Below are 17,297 nucleotides of genomic sequence, written 5' to 3' on the forward strand. Positions count from 1 at the left end.
AGGTCAGCTATCTAAGGTAATACAGAGAGCTAATGAACCTTACGCTGACTTTGTAGATAGGCTAATTCAAACGGCTGCCAAAATATTTGGGGATACGGAACAAGCAATGCCATTAATAAAACAACTGGCTTATGACCAAGATAATCGTTGCTGCAGAGAGGTTATTAGACCATGGAGACATGAAGATTTAAACACATATATTAAATTATGTAGAGATATTAAAGAACAAGTGCAAGTCTTGGCAGCTGCAGTACAACAGGCTTTAGATGCCAGGCCAAAAACATGCTATGATTGTGAACAAACAGGACATTTTAAAAGGAGTTGCCCCATAGGAGGAGGATTTAACAAAACTAGGTATCAAAGAAATAGAATACCGGGTATTTGCCCATGATGCCGTAGAGGGAGACATTGGGCTAATGAATGCCGTTCTCAAACTACCATAGAGGGTACTCCCTTACCAAAAAATGGACAAGGACCAGGTATTTACCCACGATATCGTGGAGAAAGGCATCAGGCTCCATTGCCAAAAAACGGACAGCCGGGCCCAATGCTCCGGGGCCCACAACCACAAATATACGGGGCAGTGGAGGAACCCAGCAACACCATCAGAGTAGTGCCCAGGACACATTGTCCATTAAATCCCTCATCAGACAAACCCGAGGGAGCGCAGGGTTGGACATCTGCGCCTCTGCCAGAGCAGTACTAACTCCAGAGATGGGAGTTCAAATCATTCCCACAGGAATAAAAGGACCTCTTCCTCAAGGGACAGTAGGCTTATTATTGGGACGTAGTTCATCTACATTAAAAGGACTTATGATAAATCCTGGGGTAATTGATCCCGATTATGTAGGTGAAATAAAAATTATAGCTAGTTCTCCAAGAGGTATATCAGTAATTTCACCTGGAGATAGAATAGCACAGTTGTTAATAATACCCAGCCTACATAATAAATTTCCTAGTCATAGTGTAAAAAGAGGTTCCAGGGGATTAGGCTTCACAGGTGTAGATTGGGCTATGTTGTCTTTAAATTTAGATTCTCGCCCAATGTTAAAACTAAATATTCAAGGACACGACTTTAATGGGCTACTGGAAACAGGTGCAGACCTTAGCATCATATCTAGTAAGGAATGGCCAAAACATTGGCCATTACAACAAGCCACTCAAACGCTTCGAGGCCTAGGAGTGGCTACTAATCCCCATAGAAGTGCAATGATATTAGATTGGAAGGATCCTGAAGGATGTGAGGGAACTATACAGCCCTATGTATTGGATCATCTTCCTATAAATTTATGGGGACGAGATGTCCTAGATCAATTAGGTTTGACGTTAACAAATAACATCAATCCTAATGCGCCCACTACTAGGGCTAGACAAGGTTTTAGGAAAGAAAAAAGATTAGGAAAGCGAGGACAAGGTATAGCAGCACCAATTCAAATAGATCAAGGAACAGACAGACATGGGTTGGATTTTCAGAAAGGGCCACTGAGACAATCAAAATTACTTGGAAATCAGAAAGACCAGTGTGGGTTCCTCAGTGGCCCCTGACTAAAGAAAAGATACAAGTAGCCCATGATCTGGTCAAACAACAATTAGCGGAAGGACATATACAACCTTCCATATCTCCCCATAATACTCCCATTTTTGTCATTAAAAAGAAATCTGGTAAATGGAGATTATTGCAAGATTTAAGAGCCATTAATAATGAAATGGTTATTATGGGACCTGCTCAATCAGGGATTCCTCAATTGTCTGCTTTGCCAAAAACCTGGCATGTTTTAGCCATAGATATTAAAGATTGTTTTTTTTTCAATTCCAATTCATCCTGAGGATAGTCCACGTTTTGCATTTACTATCCCTGCATTAAATCATGAAGGTCCTGATCAGAGATATGAATGGAAAGTACTCCCTCAAGAGATGGCTAACAGTCCAACTATGTGTCAAATATATGTTAATAAAGCAATCCAGTCACTTAGAAATCAAAATCCTGAACTACAAATATTTCACTATATGGATGATGTATTATTGGCACATAAAGATAAAAACATATTGCTGGAATGTTATGCCACACTTACAAACTTATTAAAAAATTATAATCTAGAAATAGCAATAGATAAAGTACAATTAAATTTTCCAATTAATTATTTAGGAGTTCTATTATCCTCAACCATGGTCCGTCCACCAAAAATTCAAATACGAGTAGATCAACTCAAGTCACTTAACGACTTTCAAAAGTTATTGGGAGACATAAATTGGATAAGGCCTTATCTAGGCATACCAACAGGAGAGTTGGGACCTTTATTTGATATTCTAAAAGGTCCATCAGATCCAAACTCACCCCGCATGTTAACGCCTGAAGCAAGAAAGGCATTGAAAATTATTGAAACATATATGGAAAATATACATTTGGATAGAATTGATATAAGTTTGCCTTTATTATTTATTGTACTACCAACAAAAAATATTCCTACAGGAGTATTTTGGCAAGAAGGTCCATTATTGTGGATACATTTATCTTATTCTCCTAACACTATTCTTACTAGGTATCCTGAGGCTGTAGGACAATTAATACTCAAAGGAATAAAAGCAGCAAAGGGAGTGTTTGGAATTTCTCCCAATAAAATTATTACTCCATACACTATGGATCAAATTGATGAGTTAGCTAATGAGTTAAATACTTGGGCAATAATCATGTGTAAATCTAATGTTTCATTTGATAATCACTTACCATCTAATCCTTTGTTGTCTTTTTGGTCTAAGCATCCTGTAGTTTTTCCAAAAATGACAAGAAAAACCCCTATCATGAATGCTCCAAATATATTCACTGATGGGTCAAATAATGGTACAGCAGCAGTAGTTACCCCTGATCAAACTTTTACATTTTTAGTACCCAAACAATCAGCTCAAAAGGTAGAGCTTAATGCAGTATTACAAGCCTTTTTAATGTTTAAAGATTCTGTATTTAATTTATTTTCTGATAGTCAGTATGTAGTTAATGCTATAGTATCTCTTGAAGATGCTGGTAGGATTTCCCCTTCTTCTACTGTTTTCTCTTTGTTTTCCACTATACAAAGTCTAATCTGGGACAGAAAAGATCCATTCTTTATAGGACATATTAGAGCACATACAGGATTGCCTGGAGCCCTTAGTTGGGGCAATGATTTAGCAGATAAAACTACACATGACATACATATTTTCTCTACACTAGAAGAAGCTACGAATTTTCATAAAAAATTCCATGTTAATGCTAATACTTTCAAAAGCGTTTTAAAATAACTAAGGAACAAGCCAGACATATAATAAAACAATGTCAAAATTGTGTGACCTTTTTACCACAATTTAATCTTGGAGTCAATCCTAGAGGACTGATACCTAACCATATTTGGCAGATGGACATCACACACTTGCCAGAATTTGGAAAATTAAAATATTTACATGTTACAATTGATACTTCTTCCGGATTTTTGATGGGCTCCCTTCATGCCGGAGAAAAAACTAAAGATGTTGTAGCTCATTGCTTACAAAATTTTGCCACTGTGGGCGTTCCTAAACAGTTAAAAACTGATAACGGTCCTGGCTATACCTCTACCTCTTTTAAACAATTTTGCTCATCATTTGGTATTACTCATATAACAGGAATCCCATACAATCCACAGGGACAAGGCATAGTTCAAAGAGCTCATCAAACTATTAAAACGTACTTATTAAAGCAAAAAGAGGGAATTGGAAAGGGGTATATATCCCCCAAAGATAAACTTAAAATAACGCTTTTTACTCTAAACTTTTTAAATTTGGATTCATCAGGACTTAGTGCTGCGAAAAGGCATATGTATCCAAAAAATGTGCATAAGCCTAAAGTTCTTTGGAAAGATATTCTAACAGGACAATGGAAAGGTCCTGACCCAGTAATCGTCTGGAGTCGGGGCTCTGTCTGTGTGTTTCCACAGGGAGAACAGCAGCCGATTTGAATTCCAGAAAGACTAACTAAAACGATTTCAACAGATCGAAAAGAAGATGATTTGGCTCAAATCCATAACAGCTGATATCCAGAACTCCAGCTTGGCCATTCTTACATCTGCAACTGTGATTAACCAGGATGTTTTTTTCAATATCTATTTTATTATTGCATTTTTCCACATCATAAGGTTCTATTTTTATTTTTTGAGCTCATACAAACCTAGGTTAATGTTTTGGATTTTTTTTGATCAGTTTTATTTTTTTTGACTGTGGAGTTTTTAAACATTGCAATGGAGATTTCACCTAGGTAAAGCTACAAGGCCTTTATTATTATCTTATGTGTTGTACGTTTCTTTGCACATTTGTGTTTTGTGTTGTATGTCTGTGTGTGCGTATTTCATATATGAGGAGCGCTCATGAGAAAATGGATCCAAATTTTTTTTTTTATTCACGTGATTTAAATGGCTTAATTTAAATTAGGTAAACAGCTGTTAAGGATTGTTTTTAAAGGTGGTTAACAGATCTGCTTGTTTACTAATTTAAATCAGGTAAACAGCTGTTAAGGATTGTTTTTTAAGGAGGTTAACAGATCTGTTTGTTTACTTTCACCTTTCCTTTTCATTATATTTAATAATTCTTTTCAGGTTAATGTCTTTTTAGCATCATTGCCAGAATTCCTGTCTTCATCCCAATGAATATAACTCAACAAGTATGCTCAATCAAGGAGTCAACTTACTTTGGGAGGAAACGGACTTTGGGAAGAGACAGACAGATTGATAGATTCCTCCCCTTTGAACTGCTTACAGAACTTGCCTGGACTATGTAACTACGTTTAGTGCAACAAATTATGGTAATGCTGGCGTATCTTTGCTGATGGTGTCACCAATGATGCAATTTTTCCAAAGGAACTGTCAATTGGCTTGGTGTCGTGGCATTTCTGTATCCTCCTCCCTTCTGCTAGTGATGGTCTAAATTTGGGGGCCAATGGCTATATGCTGGACCGGTAGTCAGTGACGGGTATGATCCAATTGCAGTGGTATCAACCTAAGACAGGAGGCTGACGCCTAAAGGTCAGTTGCCTAAAGGTCAGTTTTCCGATGACGGGTAAGGACCATATGTTGAATTGGACAACCTACCAGGCACGGTCCTTAAGCCACATTAACCTCACTCCCCCACTGGCACCAAGGCCAAATTTGGGGGCCAACAGAGGTGAGGCAAAGAACCTCACCCCCCCACTGGTGCATAGACCTATCCACAAGTATGGCTGTATGCTGGACCGGTAGTCAGTGACGGGTATGATCCAGTTGCAGTGGTATCAACCTAAGACAGGAGGCTGACGCCTAAAGGTCAGTTTTCCAATGACGGGTAAGAGCCATATGTTGAACTGGACAACCTACCAGGCACGGTCCTTAAGCACATTACTTGTTGTTTAATTAATCAGAAGGGGGGAGATGCTGGGAGCCATCAGCCAAGTAGGTATGACAAATTCCTTGCCAGCTTACTCCCATGCTGTCTAGTGGAAGGACTTCTGAAAGGTGACCTTGCTCAAGGACCAGGGCAGGATCCGTGTTTAGGGTGTTCCCCCTTTAGAATAGGGCGGTTTAGCATAATAGGAGTTTAGGGTGTTCCCCCTTTAGAATAGGGCAGTTTAGCATAATAGGAGATTAGGGTGTTCCCCCTTTAGAATAGGGCGTATCCTGCTGCTGAGTTCCTCTTGAGTGCTTAGGGTCAGACAGTATATTTTGGGAGACAGAAGCCCATGTGGTGTGGATTTGGGCAGAGAGTGGATTTGGGCAGAGTGGATTTGGGCAGAGAACGTGGATTCCCCCAGAGCGTGTTTGTAGACGGCCCGTGTGAGTTCGGGAATAAAGAATTGCTGTTTGAATCTACAAGCTGTGTGGAGACTCGTGATTTGTGCCCAGCCAGAGACTGCGGCACATTTCTCCAACTTATATTTTTCCCCCTTTCCCCTCACTTCCTCTTGTATGTAATTTTGTATACCCCTGAGGGTCTCCTTCCATTTACATGCAATTTCCCTTCTCTCTCCCTTTTCCTCCCACCTGTCATCCCTGTTTAATGTTAATCTTCTCACATATCATCTCAAAATTGTTAATTGAAAAGACTATTTTTTTCTTATGAAATTGTTGTGTCTGTCCTTTCAAACATTTACTGGCTTGCTTCTGAATTCTCAGTTCTATTCTATTGGTCTATACCTGTTTCTGTATCATTGTAATGCATTTTTTTTTACTACCTTAGTTTTGTAATCATTTATGAAATTGGGAAGTATAGTTCTTCAACTTTTCTCTTTTTCATAATTGTTTTGTTTGCTATAGGACCACTGAAATATCATATGCATTTTATAATTGAATTTTCTATTTCTAATATAAAAGGGTTTTTAAATTTTTTTAGAGATTATCTTAAATCTGCATGTCATTTTGCATCTTTTTAAAAAATATTTATTTTTAATTGTATTTGGACACAATACATTTATTTTATTTATTTATATGTGGTGCTGATGATTGAACCCAGGGCCTTGATTGTGCTATGTGAGCGCTCTACCGTTGAGCCACAAACCCAAATCGCATTTTGCATCTTATAGATGAGTTGGCATGTATACAAACACACACACACACACACACACACACACACACATACATACACATACATCCTTAAATATTTGTAAAAATTTTGACATTTAGCCGGTCTACCATATAAAAAAACATCATGTTTCTTTTGGTCACTATTTGCATGGAATAGTAGAATATGTTCTTTCTTCTTTTTATTTTTGGCCTATTAGTGTGTTTAGATGTCCATTGTCTAGTGAACAGAATATATTTGGATCATGTTCCTTTTGTATGTCCTGCCAATCTTTTCCTTTTCATGGGGCAATTTCTTGCACATATTTTCAACTATGTACTAAAAGGAAATAATCTATTTCCACTGTTTTGTTCTTTTATTTTTTTCTTCATGTGATACCTTTTTGTTCTCCTCTCTTCCATTACAGTTTTCTTTGGTGTTTGACTCTTTGCTAGTGAATATTTTGAATACCCTATCATTTTCTTTTGTGCATATCTTTTATATGTTTTTCTTTGTGGTTTTCATGGTGATTCAATTTGTAATTCTAAATGTGTAAGCTCTTTGAGTTGATATAAATAATCTTCAGTAGCATGCATTAACTGTTCTTGTACATTTCCATTTCCTCCATTATATCTTCACAAATTACACTTTTATACATTGTGTGCCCACTAATATATGTTTATATATTTATGTGTTTGTTGTTTCAATCACTTAGAAACTTAAATGAGAAATTATGAGTCAAGAAAACAGATATTAACAATTACTTATGTGGTTACCATCATGGGTTTGATTTCTTTATAGCATGTCTTTCTGTTTAAGACTTACGCACTCCCTTTTACATTTATACTCTATTAACAATAAACTACCTCAGCTTTACCTTAATCTGGGTGCATATTTTTTTACCATCATACTTAAAGAACAATTTTGTCAGATATAGAAGTCTTTTATTTCAGTGATATAAAAATATCATCATATTCTCTTATGATTGCCTCAATTTCTAATGAGAAATCTCCTGTTAATTGAATTGAGAAATACTTAAATGTGATGGTTTACTCCTCTCTTGCACTCAAAATTTTCTCTTTGTTTTAAATAATTTAATTACAATATATCTCGTGAGTTCCTTTATGTTCATTCTTTTTATGGTTTGTTATTTTGTTGATTGTGTAGAGACATAACTTTTATACAATACAGAAAAACATTTCTACCAATTCTTCAAATATTATCCTTCCACTTTTACTTTTTTTTTTCTTCTACCACTTGAATAAGGAATGTATTGATAAGTCTGATGATATCCTATGGGTCTCTTAGGCATTTTTTTCCTTTCTTACATTTCACTCTCAAGAATAGAGAACTTGATGAACCAATATAAAATTTATTGATTCCTTCCTCTGCATTCTCAAATCTCATTTTAAAAACCTGTAGTTAATTTTTAGTTTTACCCTTCTGATTCAGAATATGTTTGGATTATTTGAATAATGTATATGTCTTTATTGATATTCACTATTTGCCCACCTTGTTCTCCTCATTGCCTTTAGTCCTTTGAAAATATTTAAGTCAGATTATTTATCGTATTTATCTAGTAAATCCAATATCACTTCTTCCTCCTGAGTAATCTTTTCAGTGTTTTTGTGAATTAACCATGTTTTCTTATGTCTTTGTATACTTTTTTTTGTTTGCTTATTTGGTCATATTATACATTATAATATGATAATTATAATATTTGTTGTTATAAAATTTGTTTAGGGTTTGTTTTTATTGGCTTGCTATATGGTGTAGTTGTTAGTTCATTTACTTTTCTGAACTATTTTTGTAAAGTGTATATTCTTTGTTGTGTAAGAGCTCTGAAATCTATGTTCTCACAGAGGTGAGAGAGAGAGAGAGAGAGAGAGTACAAGAGAGAGAGTCACACAGAGACAGAAAATGAGAAGAGATGGAAGAGAAGAGAAAAAAGAAGAAATGAAAAGAAAAAAGCAAAGAAAAGAAAAGGACATTGCTCTGGTACTCCTTCAAGATGTTAACAGGGCATTTACATTTCTTAGCTTTTGCCTTCTGTTTACACTGATACTAGATGAAAACGTAAGATTTTCACAATTGTTTTCTGAGCAAGTATGCCACCTTATTTCAAATGTAATTTCTAAATTACTGATAGTACATAGATATTTTGAATGCCCCAATTTCCCAGAGAAACTTTCTCCTCAGTATTGTATCCTAAGAAATTGGCACTCTATTTTATGACTCAGTCATAATCATTTGTCCTAAATATTTTCATGTCATTTCTTTCCTTTACAATAATTTCTAGGAATACTTGACACTTCTCTATTCTAAGTAAGCTTTGAGAAAGTCCTAACAAAGACAAATGCCTTCTATTTTTTTTATTTGTGTAATCCTTATATGAAAACCACAAACCCAATTCCTTGTGAATGAGGTAAAGACATTTAAAATATACATTTTTAATTAAATAATATTTTAAATAAATACATTGTGTGTATATATATATATATATATATATATATATATATATATATTTTTTTTTTTTTTTTTTTTTTTTTTAATTTATCTATTTATTTTTTTTAATACATCTTGTGGAACCAAAGGTCCCATCCTGGGAACACAGGCACTGAATCCTGCTGCCATTTTGGGGTGGAGTAAGTGAAAATGCCACAAAAATTTTCCATAATTTAAAAATGGATTGTTTTTGATTAAGTGTTTGCTTGGTTGCTGAAAACTTTGTTTTCTAGAGTTTTAAGTTGGTTCTGAAATTTTCTGCCTTTTTATTTTCTCTGTTTAGGAACAAGCCTGATCAATCATTTGGCCTTAGGGAAGACAATCTCCAAAATAATAATTTTGATTAACTTTCTTCTAGCAATTATGTGAATAATCATACCATATGATGATTCATTTCTCAAATGTAACTAATATTAAGCAAATTTGAAGCATTTGATATTCCTCCTTTTTGTTTTTTCCTATATTGAACTATTTCTTGGCAAATTCTTAAGAAAATATTAGCATGGAGAGTATATTCAGGATAGAAAAATATTTTTAAATATATACATTTGCCTTATAGTGGAATCTTAAGGAGGAGGGACCTAGTGAAAGAAATTTCAGTCACAGAGAACATGCTTTTAAAGGTTGTATTGTGATTCTGGCCCTTCTTCTTTCTTTGTTTCCTGACCATTATGAGGTCAGCAGCTTTGCTTCACTGTATACTCTCTGTGATGACACTCTGCCTCCCTACAAACCCAAAAGTAATGGAGACAGTAAACCATAGGCTGAAACTTCAGAAACCATGAGACAAAAAAGTCTTTTCTCCTTATAAGTTAATTATCTTAGGTATTCTGACATAGCAACACATGGCTGAATACCACAGGTTGTGTAGATGAGGCAAAAATACCTTGCTGCTATCATTCTAATTTCTTGGGCAGAGCTATGAATTAAATTGACATAGGCAGATAAACAGGATAAAATTAATTTTAATCATGCATGTGCACATGGGAGTCACAAACATATAAAACTTAAAGGAAGGCCGTATAATTTATATAGTATTCTAATTTACCAAAAGAAATAGGCTTGAATTTCCTGGAAGGTTGTGTAGATATGTTATGAGAAGACAGGAAAAAATGTATGGGGAAAAAGGCTCTCTCAAGTAGATTTTAAAAAAAAAACTATCAATTAATAACAGTTGTCTGGATCAGACTTATTTGTGGTATAGCAACTTTTACTTATGTAGAGTTTTTTCAAGATTTTTTTTTCCAGGGTGTTTTATACTTTATTTTAAGCAGTTCAGGGAGATGAAAAGATATTTTTTCTGAGTTGTCTGCTTTTTGATTTCTTTAAGTTCAATGCAATAAATATACTAAGATGGTATATTTTGGATTTAAATATTCTGAATAACTTAATTTGATCATATCATTTTATAACACTAGGTTCTTTTGATCATGCACTAGAACACTATTATCAACTAATGCTATGGCAATTGACTCAGATCAGAACTATTTTAAAATATATATTATATATATATATATATATATATATACATACATATATATATATATATATATATATGCACATACACACACATACATGTATGCATCCAGTGTATATCCTTATTGTTCATTTTATTGCTACTATGTTATTATCATTAGAGTGGATACAAATGTAAAAATTTAAATTAAATTATTTGAATTTTTTGCTCTCCTCAAAACATTATTCCATTGCACTTGAGATATCTTTTCTGGAAATAAAATTGGGAGGAATTGGTCAGTTAACTATGATAGTTAACTCTCAAAGTTTTATAATTTATTTCTTACTACCCTTATTTTTTAGTTTGATGACTTTTAAACTACAGAAAATTTGAAAAAAAAAATAAAAAAAGAAAACCTTACTTGAATTCACCAATTAATTTATGTTTGGTCTAATTTGCTTTCTGTTTGTGGTACATGTATATATGTGTATTTTTTCATAATTATACTTCATAATAATGCATAATGATTACATAATGATACTTTCTTCCTAAATATTTCAAATAGTATATTCCAAGAACTAGAATTTCTTTTAAAAATTACATCAATATTGTTGCAGATCTGGCATGGCCTACCTACCCGCTCTAGGAGCTGGTGCTCTGAAAAGCTACTGCATAATCTAGCCTGGGAGCTGAGATGGATCTGCATCCTTTAATTTCTACTTATTGCAATCTCTCAAGGAAGAATTTCTAGCAGGTCACACATATAAGCAGTTTATTAGAACGATAGAATGTACAGACAAGTGCTCAGAACAGACTGAGCAGATCACCTCTGGTTGGTTGATATGTTCTTTACTGGATTGGGGTATTTAAGGATTTAGATTCTTTAATTGGAACTGAATATTTGGAAGCCCACATCCTCTGAAATTAGGGAAAATACAAGCTCTAGTCCTAGAAAATTTTGCTCTTCTTTGATGTGACAAGGAAGTGGTAGGGAGTCAAATCCTGTGAAATTATTTGGGTCTCTTTGAAACCTGTGAAATTCTATGTTTTAAAGAAATCAGTAAAAGATAAAAAAAAGTATAATTCTACTTTGCTAACATAAAATAAAAAGAAATTCTATCTTTTATTGCAAAACCCTCTTCCAGAGCTGTTTGGAGATTAGATGTTTGAAATAATGAAGTCTTACTGTCCTCCTTGAAGGTGAATTATCTCTGGGACAGAGATCTGTATGATTTAGCTTTCTTTCCCCTTTCTGGCAGTAGTACCACCTGATAAAAGTTTTATTGTTGTTGTTGTTGTTGTTATTGTTCTTGACTGCTTTTGATAAGGTTTCCATAATGCTTTAGTTTTTGATACATGCATATATCTGATTTTCTCCCTTTGAGTTACTACTCATCATTGTCCCACCTTCATGGCTGACTAACCTACCTAACAATGTCATGCCTGCAAAAGTTCAGTAGAAACACAATAATATTAGAGTTCATATACAAATTTTCATTAGAATATATTTGAAGTGCTTTTTAATTTAAACCAGTAATCAGACAGACATTTCACATGGTTTTAAATTTTAGTTTTTCTTTTCTAAATTTAGATTATTTACATTTTTTTTCTTTTGATCTTTCATTTAATTATATTTTTAAAGAATCCAGGATAGTTGTTTATAGAATAGATTTGTCTGTATGTTTTCTTAGGGTTATATTACATTTACCATATGTGCCAAGAATGCTTCACGGGCTAATTATAAGCTACCAGTGAATGAAAACAATGTCATTTTAATGCATTAAGAATGTGGTAAGTATTGTAATTTATATGAAATGGTGTCTATCAAATTTCTCCAATATAATACACTATAATATAACTATAATCTGTAAGGTACACTTTGAAATTATATAAATAGTTTGGAACAGTTTGAATGCTTAAACATTCTCTCAATAATCTCAGCATCAATTTACATTTCCTGGATCAATTATTATAGTGAATATTTAAAATTGTTCATCTTGTAAGTTTGCATATATGAACTTGTATTTTTACTTAAGGAAAAGTTTTCCCTTTTTCCCTTCAACATTATGGTTATCACCAATGATTCCTGGGGTTATTTTTTAGTTAATTGTATACATTACAGTAATTTCATTGAATGAAAAAAAATGTTTAATTTGACAAGTGGGAATGGTTTCAAATTGACGTGTGTCTTTTAGTTATGAGACCTTACTCAATTTTAGTATGTCTTTTTTAGTATTTATATTTATTATTATTTACATTTATATTATAAATAATTTAAAAATATATAATTTTATATTATTATTTATATTTATTTATTATATAATAATATATTATTATTTAGTATTATATATTTTAGTTATGAGACCTTACTCAATTTTAGTATGTCTTTTAGTTTTGAGACCTTACTCAATTTTCAGTTCAGACTGGTATTTCAAGCTTACATTTAAGTTTTCCTGCCTTAGACCCAGAAGGAGTCATTTCCTCACAAGGCCCTATTGCTTTTATTGTGAGAAGATATTTAGAAAGCAACATCTGGGAACTAGATATGCTCATTTCTATAGCTTCTTGACTCTTTCAATTGACAGAAATAACAAGTAATTTCAATTTTAATTTAACAAATATTGAACTATTCCCCCTTGCTGTTTTTCCACTCCATAATCATATTTCCTTTCTTCCTTATGGTGAACACAAGTCCTGACAATATCAATGTTACTCACTTTCTATACCCTATAACATATGCAAAACAATTTCTTAGTTATAGCCCCCCAAAATTAACAGGAAATAACATAAGTAGAATTCAACTTCCTTCAGTGTTCCTCTTTGATTTAAAATTACTCCCCCTGGGCTGGGGATGTGGCTCAAGTGGTAGCGCGCTCGCCTGGCATGCGTGCGGCCTGGGTTCGATTCTCAGCACCACGTACAAAGATGTTGTGTCTACCGAATAACTAAAAAATGAATGTTAAAAAATTCTCTCTCTCTCTCTCTCTCTCACTCTCTCTTTAAAAAAAAAATTACTTCTCCTGAGAGTGCATTGTCAGAATATTTAATACTCTGCAGTATTTATTTGAAATAGTTTTATTTTTTATATTAATAATGAAATTTATTTATAAATATATTTAATTTATTTTTCTCACACTGACTTGTCTTTTGAGTATCCTGAATATTAATATGATTAAAGTGATCACTATTTAAATCGTATACTCTCACATATCCTATTCCATACCTATTCCTTTTATACTTTTCCTCTTCATACCCTGTTTGTAACTTATTTGATGATTTTTTATCTTTACTGTCTCCAATTTCAAAAATAACTAATCTTTCACATACATATACAGAGACAGGTATTGAACTTTTGATACAAAAGTTAGCATGCTTTCTTGCAACTTATTTTGTTTTAATTTAAGGATATGTCCTGAAAATAACTCCATATCAATTTATAAAAATCTCCTTTTTCTTTTATTATAACTGCTGACTACTGCATTGTGTAGTTGAGCCATTTAACTATATTGTGTAGCTCAGCAATTTAACTATAGATGTACATTTATATTATGTCCAGTATTTTGCTATTAAGAGCAATGCCTCAATAAATAACCTCTTGCAAATATATTTTTCTTGATCCTAAGGATCCATCTGTGAAAGCTAAAGGATGATTAAATAGTGAAAGAACAATGAAGAGATTTATCTCTCTAGAAGAACATATTTCAAAAGTGGATGAAAGCAGGAGCCAAGGAAACATTCCAGGGAGTTGTAAACATGAAGATATTTTTCTTATCTTCTCTAAGAAACATTTATTTACATTTCAAATTATAAAAAGCCATCCTCCTCACAAGTAGAATTGATTCACAGTAGGAAGATAAATTGTTCCTGCCCTTTTAGGAGACTAGTGAGCTGAACAACCAACAATAAAAATTAATTAAAAAAAAAAACTTTATAGATTTGTATTTTCAGAGTTCCTCACATAGAGTACAAATCTGGCTACATGCAGGATGACTTGTTTTTCCATATATTTACCTTAAGAAAGGATAGACTGGAGCAATAGGAACAAGAGTAGTTATTGTTGTAATTGAAGAGGTCTAGAACATGGCAGTAGTAGCATAAGGGTTATTTAGCTAAAGTTATTTGATAATCAACATATGCAGGAAAATAAATCCCTTTTGTCTAGAACTACCCTTATCTACCTAAATGCAGAGATTTCCAAAAGGATTTAATTATCAGAAGGCCCCCCATTCAGGGAAACTTCACATTTCAGGAGGGATTGATTAATTCCTTTCACCAGGTACCAGAAATCAATAAGGGGATCAGAGATTATATAAAACAAATACTATCACAAAATAATCAGCTTCCCATATTCACCTTATTGTCATAAGGGTGAATGTGTCCTCTTCTTCTATGAAGGTTGTGTATAATTCCTAAATTAATTGTTTTTGAGCTACATTGAATTCCCGTGTGTGTGTGTGTATGTGTGTGTGTGTGTGTGTGTGTGTATCTGTGTGTGTGTGTGAGAGAGAGAACAAATTTGTGTTTTTCTCCAGTTAATTTGTCTTTCATCAGTTCAATTATCAGGCTCCCAGTCACTGAACCTAAGTAGGCTTTTATTTCTAAATTAATGTAATGGCAATTTGTTGTAAAAAAAATTAAAAACAACAACAAAAACATAAATAAATACAGAAATAAAAATATAACCAAATGTAGATTTTAAATCTCTTTCCAATCACAGCAAACATCTAGAAAACATAAACTTGAATACTTTTACCCCAAAATTTAAACCTTTCCAGCCAGACTCTTGATTAAAGAAATGATTTTTTCACTGAAAGCTGTCCTTTTAATTTTTTTTTAGTTGTAGATGGGCATAATATCTTTATTTTATCTATTTATTTATTTTTATGTTCTGAAGATAGATTCCAGTGCCTCAGCCATGAAAGGCTAGTGCCCTACCACTGAGCCATAACCCCAGCCCTGAAAGTTAAGTCTTTGTTCCTGATGTCAAAATAATAATGAGAACACAGTTTTAAGAAAAAATGAAAAATATGTTTTATTGCTTTGCTAGCAAAGGAGAAGCACAGGGGACTCCTGTCCTAGAAGCTATGATTCTGCTCATCAAAGTCTACATTTCAGCTGTTCCCTATGGTGGGGTTTATGATTTACTTGTTAATTTGGGAGATAGTAATTTCCTGGAATTTCTGGGGCCATCCCTGAAGTTTGAATTATTTAATTACTTGGTTTCTATGGTAGGGTATGTGCTCAAGGACAGACAACTGGGACTAGGATGGGAAGAAGGTAATTCTCTTTCCCTCAGAGGTTAGGGAGGGGGGAAAGTGAGAAGAGGAAGGAACAAACAAACAAAAACAATAACAAAAAAAATGTACACTTCAAAAATAAGTCTTAGTGGCAAAGCATCAAGGGCTATATTCAAACAAATAAGTAGACCACTATTACACTTTTAACACTTCAAGTCTCCTTCAACACTTTTATTCACTAAATGTTTTCACAACTTCAAATACCATAAACTTATGTTACTATTGTTAAGACTTACAAATTGGAGTCATAATATTTGTGAAGTATCATACTTATAGTTTAAAGTAAATATTAGTGAAATTCATCTATATAGTACACTTCATTTATCTCTAGTTCACTTGCTTTCATTATGATATAATTTCAAAATTCACATAGCTTTTATTTGGTATTATGAAAAGTGATGCTATGAATATTGCATAATTCTTCTTACTAGCATTTGTATTCTTTGTAATATGTATTCATTTAAGATTCAGATTGCTAGATCATAGGGTATGTATATATTTTCAACTTTAGAAAATATAGCCAATTATTTTTCCAAATGTACTCTTTTAAAAAAACAATTATAATTTTACCAGAAATATATGAGAGTTCTAATGTTCCACACTATTTACAATACCTGGTGTTCACACTGTTTTTTTTTTTTTTTTTACTCATTCAAGTGTGTCTATAATAGCACTATATAATGGTTTTTATTTCCATTTTTCTGATAAACAATAAAATTGAGTGCCTTTTAAAATACTTATTGGACATTTGAATAACATCACACTAATTGTATACTTAAAACTTTTCCTCATTTTTACAGAGTTGTCTGAGTTTTACAGGTATCTAGGTTTTCTTAAAATATGTTTAATAACGGAGCATTGTTAGACCATGAAAAATATGTTTTCCAATGTATGACTTGATTATTATTCTATTTATGTGCTGTTTACAAAATTATTTTTTAAAAAATTAATGTTATCTCAACTATTACTGTTTTCTTCTGTGAATGTTTTCTGTCCTATTTAATAATCTTTACCAGGTTCAAAATTTCTTCTAAAAAGATTTTATAAAATGACATAATTTCTTCTACAAAGATGTATCACTTTTTGATTAAGACTTAGATCTGTAGCTCACCTGGATTTCATTTTTAAACATGGTATATAATAAGGTCAGTTTCATCTTTCTTTCAGCATGATTATGCAGCAGTATAGTAGCATTGATTGGAAAGATGATCCTTTCCCTCGGAACAACCAAGTCACTTTTGTTAAAAGAATGTGGTCTGGTGGTTTTAAGTATGATTTTATTCTGAATTTTTGTTACTTTATCTATATTTGCATCAGTAACACACTATGTTAATTAGTACAGTGTTACAGTGTATTATTTCTGGTAGTGTTATTCATGGAACTTATTTTTTCTTTTTGTATGTATATCATTCCCATGGCCATTCTCATAATATTAAATTGAGAAATATCTTGCCAATTTTTAAAAAGTTATCCTGCTGAGGGGCTGGGGATGTGGTTCAAGTGGTAGC

This window comes from Callospermophilus lateralis, chromosome X, assembly GCF_048772815.1.
Source record: "Callospermophilus lateralis isolate mCalLat2 chromosome X, mCalLat2.hap1, whole genome shotgun sequence".
Classification (NCBI taxonomy): Eukaryota; Metazoa; Chordata; class Mammalia; order Rodentia; family Sciuridae; genus Callospermophilus; species Callospermophilus lateralis.